Consider the following 20433-nt stretch of genomic DNA (forward strand, 5'->3'; position numbering starts at 1 on the left):
AATCTTCCACGTTATTTGTTGAGAGGCAACTGCTGTAAGCAAGAATAATTGACCAAAGCAGAATTGCTGGTAGAGGCAGGGAAAGTTGCTTTGAAATAATTTGGGATATCAAAGGCTGCAGATCTCATAGATCACCAATGAGATACAAGTCATAAAAATGAATAGAAGTCAGGACCGGCCAAAGCTCAAGAAAACACGAAGGTCTTATTTTTAAGTCCTTTGTTAAAGCAACAATAAAACACAAAGAATTTTTTACAAGGCCTTTTTATATTTTAAAAATTACCTGATATTTCTAGATAAACTAATAAAAAGCTAGTGAAGCAAAGTGTAGCCTTGAAAGAACAACATAAAGAATGAACACACCTTTGGATTCTGTGTCTCCCTCCCTCCCTCTCTCTCTCTCTCTCTACCTCTCCCCCTTTTGCACACTGCCTCTCTCTCTCTCTCAAAAATAAACATTAATTTTTTTAAATACACACACATACACACACCATTAGAAAAAGACAAATAATAAAAGATGGCAGAAAATCAAATAATTTGCAAAGGAAATGATAAAATTATGAAATAATTTTTAAGTGTAAATAACTCCAGTAAAGATAAATGATAGTCTGGGTATCTATTAAAAATAATACTACATCATGGGGCATCAGGGTGGCTCAGTCAGTTGAGCATCCAACTCTTGATTGTGACTCAGGTGATGATCCCAGGATCATGGGATCAAACCCCACATTGGGCTCCACACTGAGCAGGGAGCCTGCTTGTTATTCTCTCTCTCATTCTCCCTCTTCCTCTGCCCCTCTCCCCTGCTTGAGTGTGCTCTCTCTCTCTACATTAGATAGATAGATAGATAGATAGATAGATAGATAGATAGAAGATAGGTATACTAAATCAGGTTGACATCATACTTCTGGAGGGCAGTATTCCTTATTAGCAGTTGCTACATTGACAAGATACTTAAGGAAAGGTCATGGGAGGCAAGAATATTTTATCTAGCCAAGTTTTCCTTTGAGTAAAAGAACAAAGACAAATCTTTGAGTTTAGAACATTAGAACTTGAGTTGAGAAGTCTAGATAGATTACTCACAAATACTCTAGGGAACAAATTTCATTCAAACAATTGATGATTGGGAAAATGCGTAAAATGTCTGAGGTGAACGCTGAGAACATTTAACTGTAACATTAAGAGTAAAACAAAGGAAGGGTAAGTGGTTCATAATCATAGAATGTAATTGGTAAAAATAAGGAAAAAATCACAAAAATGGGGAAAGGATAAGAAAAAGTAGAAGTGGATTGAGCTCCTTAATGTTCTCATGTGTAATAGCTGGGAATTAAGCGCTGACAAATCAATTAGTTGAAATTATTTTAAAAACACAGAGGTAAAGATTATAAATGATAATATTGATGGCAATGATAGAAGGGTTAGGATAAAGGTATTACAAAATGGCATACATATAAAGATGGCTATTAGAAGAAATAGAAGAATGTTTCCTTAAGCATAAAAAACCAGCATAAAAAAAGAAAAAGTATTTTAAGATATATACACACAAATGGTTAATATACCATAAAATATCACAGGAATAAAATCAAGCATATCTAGCACATGATTAGGGCAAATAGGCTTAACTCTCTAACAGAAAAAAAAAACAAAACTTACAAGCATAATTTTCTTTAGAAATTATTTTTTCATATTATATCATAAAATGGACATTTTATCACATCATTACATATTATTCTACAAAACTACTTCCTAAGGCTGTAATAATATGCCTGTCTTATTTAAATAAGTCCAATTTCTTGCTATTTTATATTGTTTCCAACTTACTATCCTATATGATGCTTAAAATAACTCAGTTACCTATATGAAACTAAACATGGATTTGTGAAAACTTAGCATAAAGTCTTATCAGTGAGATTTATGTGCCAAAATTATACATATTTAAGGAGTCTCATGTATTTAATCAAATTGAAAAATATGTATAATAAAAATTTTCAATCTTAATGACAACATAGAAGAATTCTCAATTCTTTATAGCTTTGAAAATGTGAACACTGAAGTTGTTTAATCTTTGACAATATAAATAAAACGCATGTTATTCATGCTTTAATTTTTTAATTTAATAGCAATGTTGAATATGTTTCAATGTTTGCCCATTTGTCAAAATCTAACTTAAGACCAAAGTTCACTTAAAAATATTTATTTTTAAAATTTTTATATCCAAGGAATCAACAAATCTTAAAAGATTTGCTCTAAACATTTGTATTATTTGTCTTTTTTTTTTGAAATTACATGAAATTCACACAAATAGGAATTTAATTAAAATGCTAACTCATTGCTTAAAATAATTCATCTCTTAAAACTCTTACTCAGACTACAATTTTTTAAATGCATTTGATCACTCTTTGAGTAGACAACGTTTTTTATGGTTAAAAAATTTCTTCACTAGAAAAAAAAATCAATTCTGCATTTGACAACCTTTTTTTCTCTCTCTGCTGTTGGGAGAAGTATTATTTATTGTGGAAATAAAACAGTAAGAATAGTAAAATTCCATTTTTGTTTATTTCAAACTCAAGCAGACAATACTTCTAAGCATTACTTGGATATTTTGATGTTTCCTGTATTCCTCCTACTTCTTCCAGCTGCCAAAGACATCATGTCAGATATATGCCCTCAGAGCAGCAGCGTTGCTTTGGAGAAAAAGGAAGGGTTACATTTTATAACACAAGGTGCTGGTTAATCAATCCTTTTTTCGTTTGTTTCTCTAAATGAGCCACACACATAAATGGCTTTTTATACTTGATCTTAGCCAAAAGGCCGAGAAGCGATAAATGGCTTTTTATAATTTGTATAACTGTTTTCATAAAAATATTTACAAGTGTTAAGTTCTATTTTTTGAAGTACTTTACTACATTAAAATTTATTTTTAATGTTTATTTTCGAGAGAGAGACAGAGACAGAGACAGTGCGAGTGGGGGAGGGACAAAAAGAGAGGGGGACACAGGCTCTCTCTTCAAAACAGGTTCCAAGCTCTGAGCTGCCAGCACAGAGCCCAACGCTGGGCCTGAACTCACAAACCATGAGATCACGACCTGAGCTGAAGTTGGATGCTTAACAGACTGAGACACCCAGGCACCCCTACTGCATTTTTAACTTCTTTTATTTTCATTTATTTTGACAGAGAGATAGAGCAAGTGGGGGAGGGACAGAGAGGGAGGGAGAATGCCAAGCAGGCTCTGGGCCATCAACACAGAGTGGATGCAGGGCTCGAACTCACAAACAGGAGATCATGAGCTGAGTTGAAGTTAAGAGTTGGACACGTAACCTGCTGAGCCATCCAGGCACTCCTGAAATACTTTACTACATTTTAATTTATGCTTATAGGCATATTATCCAACATTGTCTGGCTCTTATGTAAAAGAAAAACATATTATGTACATCTTTATAATGTCCAATTGTTTAACAACCTAGCACTATATTCACGGAAGAAGAAATAAAAAAAATAATAATATGGATGTAAAATAACTACCTGATTTTCAAATATATCAGTTTTTGCTTTTAAGTTAAACATTAAAAAAGAGAACATATAAATTGAACTATTACCTCAAAAATGTATTACAGTGCAACATATTTGATTAGTGGAAATGCCAACAGGAACTTGAATTAGTTCCCTATTTTTTACATCTTGTTTTAGAAAAAAGTTTTATCAATGTTATGAGGTGTATTCTATCTCATTTTTTTTCCTGCCACTTTTGGTATTGTTCAATATTTTGGGTGATTCTATTTTGTCTCACTTTATTGACTTAGTAGCTCACTCTATCTATCTATCTATCTATCTATCTATCTATCTATCTGGAGGTTGCTCCAGTATTCAAAGATTCACGTTATTAACCTAAACTGGTCACATTACTTCACATATTATTCCTATATCTGTGCATTATGAGAAGCTGATAGCGGTATGTCTTACATCTCCCCTTTTCCAGTCTTTGTGCCACTGTTCTCATACATTTTACTTCTATGTATGTCATAAACCCTAAAATGCATTATTGCTATTTGTCCACTGGTCCTAGTTTGAAGTGTCAATCAATAAGAAAACACATTTATTTAATCAAATTTATTTAATTCTATTTAATCAAGCATTTACTATTTCCAGTGTTGACTATTCACTTTTATAGACCCAAATATCTCATTAGCATCATTTCCTTCTCCCTGACGGACTTCAACATTTTTGTAGTGCTAATCTGCTAACAATAGATTCTCTCCACTTTTTTTTTTAATTTTTTTAACGTTTATTTATTTTTGAGACAGAGAGAGACAGAGCATGAACAGGGGAGGAGCAGAGAGAGAGGGAGACACAGAATCTGAAACAGGCTCCAGGCTCTGAGCTGGCAGCACAGAGCCCGACGCGGGGCTCGAACTCACGGACCATGAGATCATGACCTGAGCCGAAGTCAGACGCTTAACCGACCAAGCCAACCAGGTGCCCCAATTCTCTCTACTTTTAATGCCAAAAAAACTAAGTCTATATTTTGTCTTATGTAAAAGACATTTTCTCTTGGTATAGAATCCTAATTTACTGTCTGATACTTTCTGCAAATTAATACATTTTTTTTCCTTTTCAGTACTTTGAAGATATAAGCTTACTCAATGAATAACTATGTTAAAAAACTATGTGATATGTTTATACTGTGGAATAACTAAACATTCAGTTGGAGTATTTTGGCCTAGGTTTTATAATACCCATGGTTTTGTATTGGAGGAAAGAGACAAAAACATAGAAACATAAAAGGAAAGGCTATAAAGGCAGGTAGGGATACATGTAAAAAAGGAAAAGTGGAGAAGGTGATGAAATGATGAGGGACCCATTCAGGTAGAATGTTCAGAAAATATTTCTCTAAGTAGGTGAGTGTAAGCAATTCAGCTAGAACATAGCAGACAGCAAAAAAATATAAACCTAAACCTTGGAGTGAATGAATGCTTGAATTATTCCAGTTAATTTTCACAAGTCTGTTATACCTACAAATAGTAAGTTAAACTAAAAAATAAAGTTTGATTCATATGGCAAAACGTTGAAGGAAGTGTATCAAGCATGCTAGTGTTCATTTGTGTTTTTATATGTTAACAAAAGTCCAATTTTAAAAGGTGAAATATTATATTTTTCTGTTCTATCTTAAGTTTTAACTGTACAGATTGTGAAGTCACAAATTCAACAGATATTTCTTATTACAAAGTATTTGATTAATCATATCCTCTTATTACAAATGATTATAAATCACTCTTCTTTAAAATTTGTAATTTAGAGCTTCTGGGAAGATGGTGGCATAGGAGGACACTGGGCTCACTGCAAGTCCTGCTGATCACTTAGATTCCACCTACACCTGCCTAAATAACCCAGAAAACCGCCAGAAGACTAGCAGAAAGGAGTCGCCGGAGCCAAGCACAGACAAGAGGCCCACGGAAGAGGGTAGGAAGGGCAGAGAGGCGGTGCGCACTGCACAGACTGGCGGGAGGGAGCTGGGACAGAGGGGCAGCCCTCTGGCAAAGCAGAGCCCCAAGTCTGGCTTGCAAAAGCTGAGGGGCTGGACGGAGTGTGTTCTTACAAGAAGCAGGACTTAACATCTGGAAGGTTATAAGTTAACACCTCTGCTGGGAGAGCGGGAAGGCTGGAGGACAACGGGAGGGAGAGTTGTTGAGCCCCGGACAACAGAGCTCAGCTTGGCAGGGAACAAAGGCACTCGCCAGCACCATCTTCCTCACCTATCCCCCAGCCAAAATCCCAAAGGGAACCAGTTCCTGCCAGGGAACTTGCTTGCACTACGCAAACACCCAAAGCTGTGCTTCTGTTGATCCACCCCTCCAGCGGGTCTGACTCCCTCCCAGTGCCACAGGGCCCCTCCCGAAGCGGATCTCTGAAGGAAAAGCAAGCTGAGCCTGCCCCTCCCACCCCTGTGCACCTTGCCTATCCACCCCAGCTAATACCCCAGATCCCCGCACCACAAGCCTGGCAGTGTGCAAGTAGCCCAGACAGGCCACACCACCCCACAGTGAATCCCGCCCCTAGGAGAGGGGAAGAGAAGGTACACACCAGTCTGACTGTGGCCCCAGCTGTGGGCTGGGGGCAGACATCAGGTCTGACTGAGACCCCGCCCACCAACACAAGTTATTCAAGACAGCACAGGGGAAGTGCCCTGCAGTTCAGCACCACTCCAGGTGGTGCGGAAATCCAAATGGTGGTTCCTCATCCAAAATGACGAAACGAAAGAATTCCCCTCAAAAAAACCTCCAGGAAATAACGACAGCTAATGAACTGATCAAAAACGATTTAAACAATATAACAGAAAGCAAATTTAGAATAATAGTCATAAAATTAATCGCTGGGCTTGAAAACAGTATAAAGGACAGCAGAGAATCTCTTGCTACAGAGATCAAGGGACTAAGGAACAGCCAGGAGGAGCTAAAAAATGCTATTAATGATCTGCAAAATAAAATAGAGATGACCACAGCTCGGATTGAAGAGGCAGAGGAGAGAATAGGTGAACTAGAAGATAAAATTATGGAACAAGAAGAAGCTGAGAAAAAGAGAGATAAAAAAATCCAGGAGTATGAGGGGAAAATTAGAGAACTAAGTGATGCACTAAAGAGAAATAATCTATGTATAATTGGTATTCCAGAGGAGGAAGAGAGAGGGAAAGGTGCTGAAGGGGTACTTGAAAAATAATAGCTGAGAACTTCCCTAATCTGGGGAAGGAAAAAGGCATTGAAATCCAAGAAGCACAGAGAACTCCCTTCAGACGTAACTTGAATCGATCTTCTGCATGACATATCATAGTGAAAATGTAAAATACAAGGATAAAGAGAAAATTCTGAAAGCAGCTAGAGATAAATGTGCTCTAACATAAAAAGGGAGACCTATAAGACTCGTGACTGATCTCTCTACTGAAACGTGGCAGGCCAGAATGGAATGGCAGGAGATCTTCAATGTGATGAACAGAAAAAATATGCAGCCGAGAATCCTTTATCCAGCAAGTCTGTCATTTAGAATAGAAGGAGAGATAAAGGTCTTCCCAAACAAACAAAAACTGAAGGAATTCGTCACCACTAAACCAGCCCTACAAGAGATCCTAAGGGGGATCCTGTGAGACAAAGTACCAGAGACATCTCTACAAGCATGAAACCTACGGACATCACAATGACTCTAAACCCTTATCTTTCTATAATAACACTGAGTGTAAATGGACGAAATGTGCCAACCAAGAGACATAGGGTATCAGAATGGATAAAAAAAAACAAGACCCATCTATTTGCTGTCTACAAGAGACTCATTTTAGACCTGAGGACACCTGCAGATTGAAAGTGAGGGGATGGAGAACTATTTATTATGTTACTGGAAGTCAAAAGAATGCTGGAGTAGCCACACTTATATCAGACAAACTAGACTTTAAATTAAAGACTGTAACAAGATATGAAAAAGGGAATTATATAATATTTACAGGGTCTATCCATCAAGAAAAACTAACAATTATAAATGTCTATGCACTGAATACGGGAGCCCCCGAATATATAAAATGATTACTCACAAACATAAGCAACCTTATTGACAACGATGTGGTAATTGCAGGGGACTTTAATACCCCACTTACAGAAATGGATAGATCATCTAGACACATGGTCAATAAAGAAACAAGGGCCCTGAATGATACATTGGATCAGGTGGACTTGACAGATATATTTAGAACTCTGCATCCCAAAGCAACAGAATATACTTTCTTATCGAGTGCACATGGAACATTCTCCAAGATAGATCACATACTGATCAAAAACAGCCCTTCATAAGTATACAAGAATTGAGATCATACCATGCATACTTTCGGACCACAATGCGATGAAGCTTGAAATCAACCACAGGAAAAAGTCTGGAAACCTCCAAAAGCATGGAGGTTAAAGAACACCATCCATTAGGAATCAAAGTAATACTGGCTTCATAGAATGAGTCTGGAAGTTTTCCTTCCCTTTCTATTTCTTGGAATAGCTTGAGAAGGATAGGTATTATCTCTGCTTTAAACGTCTGGTAGAACTCCCCTGGGAAGCCATCTGGTCCTGGACTCTTATTTGTTGGGAGATTTTTGATAACCGATTCCATTTCTTCGCTGGTTATGGGTCTGTTCAAGCCTTCTATTTCCTCCTGATTGAGTTTTGGAAGAGTGTGGGTGTTTAGGAATTTGTCCATTTCTTCCAGGTTGTCCAATTTGTTGGCATATAATTTTTCATAATATTCCCTGATAATTGCTTGTATCTCTGAGGGATTGGTTGTGATAATTCCATTTTCATTCATGATTTTATCTATGTTAGTCATCTCCCCTAACCCTAAACCAGAGACCCAGCAAAAAAGGAGAACTACAGGCCAATATCCCTCATGAATATGGATGCAAAAATCCTCAATAAGATACTAGCAAATCGAATTCAACAGATTATAAAAAGAATTATTCACCATGATCAAGTGGGATTCATTCCTGGGATGCAGGGCTGGTTCAACATTCGCAAATCAATCAACGTGATACATCACATTAATAAAAGAAAAGAGAAGAACCATATGATCCTGTCAATCGATGTAGAAAAGGCCTTTGACAAAATTCAGCACCCTTTCTTAATAAAAACCCTTGAGAAAGTCGGGATAGAAGGAACATACTTACACATCATAAAAGCCATTTATGAAAAGCCCACAGCTAACATCATCCTCAATGGGGAAAAACTGAGAGCTTTTTCCCTGAGATCAGGAACACGGCAGGGATGCCCACTCTCACCGCTGTTGTTTAACACAGTGCTGGAAGTTCTAGCATCAGCAATCAGACAACAAAAGGAAATCAAAGGCATCAAAATTGGCAAAGATGAAGTCAAGCTTTCACTTTTTGCAGATGACATGATACTATACATGGAAAATCAGATAGACTCCACCAAAAGTCTGCTAGAACTGATACATGAATTCAGCAATGTTGCAGGATACAAAATCAATGTACAGAAGTCACTTGCATTCTTATACACTAATAATGAAGCAACAGAAAGCCAAATAAAGAAACTGATCCCATTCACAATTGCACCAAGAAGCATAAAATACCTAGGAATAAACCTAACCAAAGATGTAAAAGATCTGTATGCTGAAAACTATAGAAAGCTTATGAAGGAAATTGAAGAAGATATAAAGAAATGGAAAAACATTCTGTGCTCATGGGTTGGAAGAATAAATATTGTTAAAATGTCAATACTAGCCAAAGCTATCTACACATTCAATGAATCCCAATCAAAATTGCACCAGCATTCTTCTTGAAATTAGAACAAGCAATCCTAAAATTCATATGGAACCACAAAAGGCCCTGAATAGCCAAAGTAATTTTGAAGAAGACCAAAGCAGGAGGCATCACAATCCCAGACTTTAGCCTCTACTACAAAGCTGTCATCATCAAGACAGCATGGTATTGGCACAAAAACAGACACATAGACCAATGGAATAGAATAGAAACCCCAGAACTAGACCCACAAACGTATGGCCAACTAATCTTTGACAAAGCAGGAAAGAACATCCAATGGAAAAAAGACAGTCTCTTTAACAAATGGTGCTGGGAGAACTGGACAGCAACATGCAGAAGAATGAAACTAGACCACTTTCCTACACCATTCACAAAAATAAACTCAAAATGGATAAAGGACCTGAATGTGACACAGGAAACCATCAAAACACTAGAGGAGAAAGCAGGAAAAGACCTCTCTGACCTCAGCTGCAGCAATTTCTTACTTGACACATCCCCAAAGGCAAGGGAATTAAAAGCAAAAATGAATTACTGGGACCTTATGAAGATAAAAAGTTTCTGCACAGCAAAGGAAACAACCAACAAAACTAAAAGGCAACCAACGGAATGGGAAAAGATATTTGCAAATGACACATCGGACAAAGGGCTAGTATCCAAAATCTATAAAGAGCTCACCAAACTCCGTACCCAAAAATCAAATAATCCAGTGAAAAAATGGGCAGAAAACATGAATAGACACTTTTCTAAAGAAGACATCCAGATGGCCAAGAGGCACATGAAAAGATGCTCAACTTCGCTCCTCATCAGGGAAAAACAAATCAAAACCACACTCAGATATCACCTCACGCCAGTCAGAGTGGCCAAAGGAACAAATCAGGAGACTATAGATGCTGGAGAGGATGTGGAGAAGCGGGAACCCTCTTGCACTGTTGGTGGGAATGCAAACTGGTGCAGCCACTCTGGAAAACAGTGTGGAGGTTCCTCAAAAAATTAAAAATAGACCTACCCTGTGACCCAGCAGTAGCACTGCTAGGAATTTACCCAAGGGATACAGGAGTACTGATGCATAGGGGCCCTTATACCCCAATGTTTATAGCAGCACACTGAACAATAGCCAAATTGTGGAAAAAGCCTAGGTGTCCATCAACTAATGAATGGATAGAGAAATTGTGGTTTATATACACAATGGAGTACTACATGGCAATGAGAAAGAATGAAATATGGCCTTTTGTAGCAATGTGGATGGAACTGGAGAGTGATGCTAAGTGAAATAAGCCATACAGAGAAAGACAGATACCATATATTTTGACTCTTATGTGTACCCTGAGAAACTTAACAGGAATCCAAGGGGGAGGGGAAGGAAATAAAAATGAGGTTAGAGTGGGAGAGAGCCAAAGCATAAGAGACTCTTAAAAACTGAGAACAAACTGAGGCTTGATGGGGGTTGGAGCGAGGGAAGGGTAGGTGATGGGCATTGAAGAGGGCATCTTTTGGGATAAGCACTGGGTGTTGTATGGAAACCAATTTGACAATAAATTTCATATATTAAAAAAATAAAAAAAAATAAAATTAAAATAAAAAAATAAAATTTGTAATTTAAAAAAAGATTTATTTTCTCCTTAACTTTTTAAATAACTACATGAATAAAACAAATTACATTTTGACTTAAGAATCATTATTAATTATTAGTAAGAATGTTATGCTGATACTGGCCTACCTATATAATGAGGCCCTGGATGTGATTAGATACCTTACTGGAATCTAGTAAGAGTAAACTGGTGGTGAATCAATCTATGACAAAAAAGGCAAGAATATACTATGGAGAAAAGACACTATCTTTTGGATAATGGTGTTTGGAAAACTGGACAACTAAATGCAAAAGAATGAAACTAGAGCACTTTCTTATACTATACACAAAAATAAACTCAAATAGATTAAATACATGAATGAGAAATGAAACCATAAAACTTCTAGAAAAAACAGAGGCATCAGCCCTAGCAACGTATTTATGGATATGTCTCTTGGGCAAGGAAAACAAAAGCAAAAGTAAAGTTTCTGGACTACACCAAAATGAAAAGCTTTTATACATCAAAGGAAACCATCAACAAACAAAAGGGCAAGGTACTAAGTGGGAAGGGGTTAATATGCAAAATACATCAATAATTCATACATGTCAACACCCACAAAAAATTAATCCCATCGTAAATGGGCAGAGGACTTGAATAGTTTTTTTAAAGACTACATACAGATGATTAACAAATACATCAAAAGATGTTTAACATCACTAACCATCAGAGAAATGCAAATCAAAATCCAATGGAAAAAAATGAGGTATCACTTCACACCTGTCAAAACGGCTAGTATCAAAACGACATGAAATAAAAAGTGGTGGTGAGGAGGTGGAAAAAAGAGAACCCTTGTACATTGATAGTGGGAATGTAAATTGGTGCAACAACTGTGGAAAACAGTATGAAGAATCCTCAAAAAATTACAAAAAGAATTACCATATGATCCAATATCTTCACTACTGTGTATTACCCAAAGAAAACAAAAGCTAATCAGAAAAGATATACATACACACCCCTATGTTTATTGCAGGATTATTTGCAATAGACAAGTTACAGAAGCAGCCCAAATGCCCATCCATAAATAAATGGATAAAGAAAATGTCACATACACGTACACACACACACACACACACACACACACACACACACACACATACATAACGGAATGGGAATATTACTCAGCCACAGAAAAGAACGAGAACTCGACATTTGTGACAACAGAGATGGACCTGGACGGGATTATGTAAAGTGAAATACATCAATCAGAGAAAAACAAATAACATGAATTCACTTATACGTGGAATCAAAAAACAAAGCAAACAAAACAGAAACAGACTCATAAATACAGAGAAAAAAATGGTGGTTGCTAGAGGGTAAGAGGATGGCAAAATAGGTGAGGGAGATTAAAAGGGGGTTACATGAGGGAGATTACATTTATAAAATAAGCAAGTCATGGAAATAAAAAGCACAGCAAAGGGAATATAGTCAATAATATTGTAATAACATTGTATGATGACAGATTATAACTATATTTATCATGACTAATGTTAGGTGATGTATAGAACTGTCAAATCACTATGTTGTGTACCTGAAACTAATATAACATTGTATGCCAACCAGACTTGAATATTTTTTTAAAAAATGCCAACTGAAACATACACCAAAACTTCTTTTTACACCCTTATTTTAATCTGTATTTAGAAAACAAAAAGAAGAATATTTCTCTCCAGGACTAAGGCTGTGTATAATCATTTTTTTTAATTTCTATTATTCTTTTGGCAAAAAATAATAATTAACATGGTCAAATTATGCATAAACTTTCATAACCATGATAATTTTTTAGAATTTCAGCCTTTATATCAGGTAGGAGACTGAAAAACTACTAATGATATGGCACCTTTAAAGAGAATGAAACGACATAGCCCTCCAGAAAATAATATTCATTCAAATTCAACAATTAAATATATACATATATATATATAGATACAAAGTATACACATATTTATATATTGGTTAGTGTATGTATGCGTATGGGTGTATATCTGGTTATTATATGTGTATACATAGATTTATAAATATATGCATGTGTATATACACATATATATGCAATTTTACTGCTCAATTTATGATTTCTTTTCCCAATGTATATAAATAAGCTGTAGAATGTCAAATATAAGCAAATTTTTAAGTTAGAATGGATCCAGAGTCATATCAACAAAATCAGTAGACTGGTAAAAGTTCAACTTAAAATATACTCTTTGGGAAAAGGACAAAAGTATATATTGAATTCTCCAAGTCTAGGTATGCCACACTTAATGAACCAGACTCTCTAGCATGCCTTCTGGAAAGAAAGAAAGCATTGTAACCCAGGTGTTCTTTTTGTTATGGTCAACTGTGTTAGTTTTCTATTGCTATGTATAATGTATTATCTCTTGTTTCCATAGAAGAGAAGTCCAAACATAGGCTAGTTAGGTCCTCTGTTCAGCATTCCATCAGGCTGAAATCTAAGTGTTATTCGGGCTTATGATCTCATCTGAGGCAAAACAGTATGCTAGCATATAACAAAGTAATTACCTTCAATTTCTTTGTCTAGGTAGAACACATTTAAAATACAAACATTTATAAGCTAAGGCCGGACTACTTCCAGATGAATAATATTCATCAAGAATTATAACTAGCTTTTAACTAACTGGGGAATTAAACATAATAGTAATGGTTACCTAGAATATTATGTGAGGGAGTCTAACTATCCCCCAAATTAGAAACATACAGATTTTTTAAAAAGTTTTGTTTGATTATCTAATTTTGAATAACATATAAAAAGTTAAAAAGAGACATTAGGATTTTTTTCCTCCCAAGTATTCAGGAAAAATTAATAAGATAATAGGTTCTATGTTGATATTGGTTCCAAAAACATCTTATTTTAACTTATTATGTAATCATGCATGCTTATTTAAAAAAACACACGTTAATTAAACAATAACAAAAATAGGAAAGGCAAGAAAAACACTGTACAATATAAATATGAAAAATAGCCTATATAATTAAAATGTAAATATAAGCTGTGCCAAGTTTATGTCTAACGTATGTTTGTAGACAATGAAAATCTTTATGTCATTTAAATGTGTTTAGAGCATAATTCTAGTTATGAGCATAACTCTAACTCTAGTTAGAGCATAATTCTAATTTAATATAATTAAATAAAATTATATTCACATGTTTATAAACTATACATTTTGCAGAAAAGTTGCAATAAGCTAAAAAACCATAGTGGTATAAAACATTTGTTGACCAGTTTTATGAGTTTCCTAGGGTAATAACAAATATACAGCAAACAATTATGCATAAATTTGCTGTATTTAAAAATTAACTGTCATTTGTAAATGCCCAGTGTTATTTATACTCTTGTTAGTGTGTGTGTGTGTGTGTGTGTGTGTGTGTATATCTTTCACACTATTAAGTTTTATTTATTTTAATCTGGAAAAATATAGCCAGATTTCCTATGTAAACTCTAAAATTAAAGTTGTTGCTTTTTTAATTAACATTTACTTGACAATATATTTTTTTTAAGTTTATTCATTTTTGAGAGAAAAAGGAGGGGGGTGTGGGTAGAGAGAGGCGGACAGAGGATCCTAAGTGGACTCTGAGCTGACAGCAGTGTGCCCAATGCAGGACCTGAACTCACGAACTATGAGATCATGACCTGTACCAATGTCAAAAGCTTAAATGACTGAGCCATCCAGGTGCTCCAACTTGGTTTAATATCTTAAGTTACCTCTTCATTATATTGCACTCTTCCTGTATATTAACTGCCATTTTTTTTTCTTCATTGGTATTCCATTATTATACCAGCCAGCTTCTTTAATTCAGGTAAAATGATATTAAATTTGCTTATTCACATGACTTTATTTTTGTCATTTCAAGGTATTTTATTTTACTCTCTGTTATCTCCCTTTAGAGAACAAGTGGAATAGCTGTCTCCTGAATACTTTGGTTTTCTATAAAATGCCCAATCCTGAAAACTAACTTCTTTAAGCCTGTTTAAGCTATAATAGCAGCACTTTTTGACAGTTCTAGGTTAATGTAACCTTGGAGAGTTTGAGCAGAACAAGAGTTCAACTAGGAAGAAACTTTATTTCTTTTCTCTAATATTTGCTCCACTATAAGACCTACTAATTAAATTTACTTCATCTCTAATGAGACCATTCTGCTAACTCCCTCTCCTCAGCCAGCAATTTCTTTCTAGTATTAATCTGAAAACTTCATGTTTTTCCTCCCATTAAAGATACCTCAATGCAATATTTCTTATAAAAACAATAATTTATAATAAGTATTTTCTTTCTAGAAACTAGGAATAGGCAGTACTAATAAATTTGTATAATTATGAAAATTAATTTTCCAGTTTGATTTAGGTAAGCTTTTAAGCAAATTATCTTATTTATATATTTAAGTATAAAGTTAATAAAAAGTATAATTAATTATATATATGTGTGTGTGTATATATATATGTATACACACACACACACACACACACACACACACACACACTTCTTTATCTCGGATTTTGAGGAGATTTTCTTTGAAGTCATTTTCTTTTTTTTTTTTTTTTTTTTTCTTTGAAGTCATTTTCTATAGTTAAATGCCACATAGGATAGTGAAAAAGGTTTAATTTGCAGCTCAAGATGCTAGTACAAAATTACAGAACTAATTACATTAATTTTGGTGCCTCCCAAAATATTGGAACATAGTAAGCAAACAAAAAATGTGTGTTTTGATAAAGGAAAGAAAGTAAACTAGACACTTGCAATTGGGTTCTCAATAGGAGTTCCAGGCATCCCCCCCTTCCCTGCAAGAACTTGAATTGGAAAATTGACCACCGTTCCAGACACACAGGGTAGGGAAAAAGAGTCAAAGTCAATCCTGTTTCCATTTTCCTCCACGCTAACTGATTCAGAGGCTGACTGAAACAAGCCAGTTTCTCATGATAAGGAAACATGTACTATTTAAAGAGAAAGCAACAAGAAACAAAACGAACTCTCTTTCCTCTCTTGTACTTAAAGTGAGTGATGAGTATTGATATCCCTCCTGCTTTTTTAGTTGCCTTTCTATAACCACATAAGGAATTAGTGAAAGGCTGGAGCCAACACTGTAGATGACAGAACAGAGACAAGAAAGATTTTGGTTCCTGATAGCGCTGTTGATCTCTTGGACCAATACGGAATATCTGTTATTTGTAGCTAAAACGCCTTCTCTTTGAAAAGAAAGAGAATACAATAGAATTGGAAGAAGAAAAAAATATGGTGGAATGGTAACACTGAAACCAAATATAATCATAAAATCCAAGTATATAACAAAAATAACAAATGCAACACAACTTTAAATAACTTATTCGGATAAAGAAGTAGATCAGAACAGAGAGAGTGTAAAGAGAAATATCTTTGCTTTGCTTATTGGCCTAAAGAATCACTTATTATTTTAAAGTCAACCTTCCTTAGACTAAGAAGTATGTAGAGTTTTAGAATTATACTGAAGCCATTTTAATGGTTTATTTTGCTAAATTTTGTTTTTTTATAATGTTTATCTATTTTTGAGGAAGAAAGTGCAAGCAGGGGAGGGGCAGAGAAAGAGAGAGAGAGGGCGACCGAGGATCTTAAGTGGGCTCTGTGCCAGCAGCAGCGAGCCCGATGTAGGGCTTGAACTCACAAACCGCAAGATCATGATCTGAGCTGAAGTCAGATGCTCGGTGGACTGAGCCACCCAGGTGCTCCTATTTTGCTAAATTTCTTAATCATCATAATAAGCAATGCTTAAGTAGATACGCAATCTTGATAGTGGCAATAAATTATTATTAACATTAAAAATACTCATCAACTTTATAACGTTTGTAATTTTGTTGGGTAGTATGGATTTCAAAAAAAAAAAAAAATAGTGCCTATCAATAGTTATGGGGGAGTGCCTGGGTGGCTCAGTCAGTTAAGCATCTGACTCTTGAATTCAGGTCAATTCATGATCCCAGGATCCTGGGATCAAGCCACAAGTCAGACTCTGTGCTGAACATGAAGCCTGCTTAAAATTCATTCTCTCTCTCTCCCCCTCTTTCTCTCTCTGTGTCTCCCCCTTTACCCCTTCCCTGTTTATGTTCTCCCTCTCTCTCTAAAATAAGAAAATAATAAATAAAATATTTTAAAAAGTTAAAAAAAACTGTTGCAAAAAAAGATAAGCCACACCAAGGATTAGTAAATATAACTATATACATACAAAGACATTATATATTGACATTACTAAACTGGGAAGTTCATGTAAGGTGAAATAAGATAGAATTTATTGGTATGCTAATTATGGTGTACACGTAATAATTTGAAACTCTGGAAACAGATTAATTTTTGTTAAGTGTTCAACAGAACACTTTAGGCCAGATACAACTTTAATTATGTTAACCATTTAAAAAATATGTTCTTATGCACACTAATTCTGTAAATTATGGCACATAAATGTTCTATGTCAATTAAGTTTGAGAAATATTATCTATTTCATTCTCCTTTAAATCCTATTAAAGGTTTAATACTTATCAGTTCATTAAAGGTTATAACATTTTACTGTAGTAAAAAGTACAAGATAAAATACCTAACATTTTAACTTTAAAAAATCTTAATTATTTTCTGAATAGTTAATTCATTCAAAAGGTACAGTGATGAATAAAATAATTACTATTTTAGGTTCCCCAGTTTCCTGAAGCAACCACAGCTATCACGTTGGTTTATACACTAGTACAGAGTCATTCTTTTTTTTATTTTTCTCTCTAATCAAGTATCAGAAAATTCTCACCTGAAGTAATACATAGGTTGGGATAATCGGACAAGAATTTTTAAAAAAGTTACGATAAAAATTATCCAACAAGCAATTATGGCTATTTGTGAAACAAATGAAAAAATAAAGTCTTACTCAACAAATAGAAAATGTAGGGGCGCCTGGGTGGCTCAGTCGGTTAAGCATCCGACTTTGGCTCAGGTCACCATCTCGCGGTATGTGAGTTTGAGCCCCGCGTCGGGCTCTGTGCTGACTGCTCAGAGCCTGGAGCCTGTTTCAGATTCTGTGTCTCCCTCTCTCTCTGACCCTCCCCCGTTCGTGCTCTGTCTCTCTCTGTCTCAAAAATAAATAAACGTTAAAAAAAATAATAAAAAAAAACAAATAGAAAATGTAAAGAAGGATGAACATTTTAGAATTGAAAAATATAATAACTAATATAAAATACAAATTGTAGGGACTTAATAGTAGAATGGAGATGATGAAGCCAAGAATCAGTGACACTAGAGACAGATCAAGAGCAATTATCCAGTTTGAACAACAGAGTGAAAATAGATTTAAAAAAAATAAACTTGCATGAGGGGACTATTGAGAATGGGGGAGGCTATGCATGTGGAGGGACAATAAGAATATGGGACATCACTATATCTCAAATTTGCTATAAATTTAAAACTTTTAATAAAATGAAGTCTGTAAACTGTTTGTAATTTAAAAATATTTTTAAATGTTTATTTGTTTATTTTGAGAGAGAGAGTGTGAGAAGGGGAGGGCAGAAAGAGAGAGGGAAAGAGAATCCAAAGTAGACTCCATGCTTAACGCAGAGCTGGACAAGGGGCTCCCACTACTGTGAGATCATAACCTGAACCCAAATTAAGAGTCAGACACTTGACCTACTGGGCCACCCAAGTGCCCCTTAATAAAAAAAAAAAATTGTATCAATCAATCTGTGGAATCTGTAGGCAATGAATAAAGTTCTAGTACTCATGCCATTGGGGTCAAAGAAGGAGAAAAGGTAAGAGTATGGTACTGAAAATGAAGGAAATGATAATGGTCAAATCTTTCTTACTTCAGTGAAAGACTTAAACCTGTAGATTCAAGAAGTGGTTATAACCACACAAGATAAATCCAAAAAAAAAAAAAAAACAGTTTAAGACATTATAACTAGATATCTGAAATTAAAGATAAAGGGAAAAAATTCCTGAAAGCTGCCAGAAACATTACACTTAGGAGAAAATGATTTAAATAACAATGGATTTCCCACTAATCCATACATACCAATAGGCCAGTTAGAAATGGCACAATATCTTTGAAGTGATGAAAGAAAAAAAAAAAACTGCCATATAAAAATAGCATACCTATTTTAAAAATTATTTTTTAATTTATTTATTATTTTGAGAGAGAGAGAGAGAAAGAAAGAACGCATGAGCAGGGGAGGGGAAGAAAGACAGGGAGAGAGAAAATCCCAAGAGTCAGATGCTTAACCAACTGAGCCACCCAGGTACCCCTCTATTAAAAATATTCTTAAGGAGGTGTGCCTGGGTGGCTTAGTTGGTTGTGTCCAACCTTGGTTCTGATCATCATCTGGTTCATGAGTTTGAGCTCCTGCATCAGGCTCTGTGCTGACAGCTCAGAGCCTGGAACCTGCTTCAGATTCTGTGTCTCCCTCTCTCTCTCTACCCCTCCCCCACTTGCACTCTGTCTCTCTCTCTCTCTCTTTCAAAAATAAATAAACATTTAAAAAACTATATTTTAAGGAAAAAAGATGAAATAAGACATTTCTAGATTAATGAAAACTAAGGTATTTGTTACCTGGAAAATGGAATTGCTAAAGGACGCTCTTCAAACAAAGTAAAACAAAACAGACTTAAAATACCAATAGAGAAAGAGGGCAGAAAAGATACATCCTTGGGTAAAATAATAGACTATACTTCTCTTCTTGAGTTTTTATTATTATATCTGATGATTAAAAGTAAAAGTTATAATATTATGTCATCTAGATCTTATAATATGTAGAGAAAGTATGACAGTGTATTTTTTGTTCTGTGTTTTTCTTTTTTTTGAGAATGATATTATTGAAAGGATGAGTATAAAGGATCTAGGTGTTAGTCAGGTTTTTAGATTCTACCTGAAGTAGTAAAATGTCAATATTTTTTAAATTGTGGTATATTCCATACACGTTTTAATACCCAGAGCAACTACTACTTAAACAAAATTATAAAGAGACATCTTAAATATCTTAAATTTCTGTAATTCATGTTTCAGTTAATTAAAACAGAGTCAGCACTAGAATATTAAACGGCTGTAAACATGACAATTTGTGTGTGGGAAAGGCTACGGTAGGAAATGCAGATCCTATTAAAGTGATATGTGTGTATACAGAAAACTGAAAACAATATATACCAAAATGTACAAGTTGTGAGTGCACTTTCCTATCTGAAAGAGGTTTAGAAGATCTGCTGTCCAACCGGACAAATTTTGAAAGAGTGAAGTATTCTGATAAGACTGCTACATTTAATCCTCATTAGTTACCACATGTTTATGTAGATGAATACATATGTTGCTATGCGCTTCTGTTTTTATGAAACAGAAAAATAGAATTCTGTTTTTATGAAAAATAATTCTGTTATTTTACTGATATAGAGTTCTTGAGTGGCTTTCGGCGGGGGGTGGCTAGTGAGGTGACGCATACAAGCAAGCATTAAACAGTTTCAGTTATAAAATAGTCTACAGTGAAATAGGGGATTGGAATTAAGGGTACACTTAGT

The 20433-nt window shown here is 35.1% G+C and overlaps 1 long non-coding RNA gene across 1 annotated transcript; it reads right to left on the reverse strand.

Annotated features, from left to right (window-relative positions):
- Positions 1 to 2537: 2537 nt before the first annotated feature.
- LOC122226684 lies at positions 2538 to 20209 on the reverse strand. Its single transcript, XR_006205717.1, has 2 exons — positions 20069 to 20209; positions 2538 to 2684 (listed from the first exon to the last, which is right to left on the reverse strand). It is a non-coding gene; the product is annotated as an uncharacterized LOC122226684 (long non-coding RNA).
- Positions 20210 to 20433: the final 224 nt, after the last annotated feature.

Source organism: Panthera leo, chromosome C1, assembly GCF_018350215.1.
Source record: "Panthera leo isolate Ple1 chromosome C1, P.leo_Ple1_pat1.1, whole genome shotgun sequence".
NCBI lineage: Eukaryota > Metazoa > Chordata > Mammalia > Carnivora > Felidae > Panthera > Panthera leo.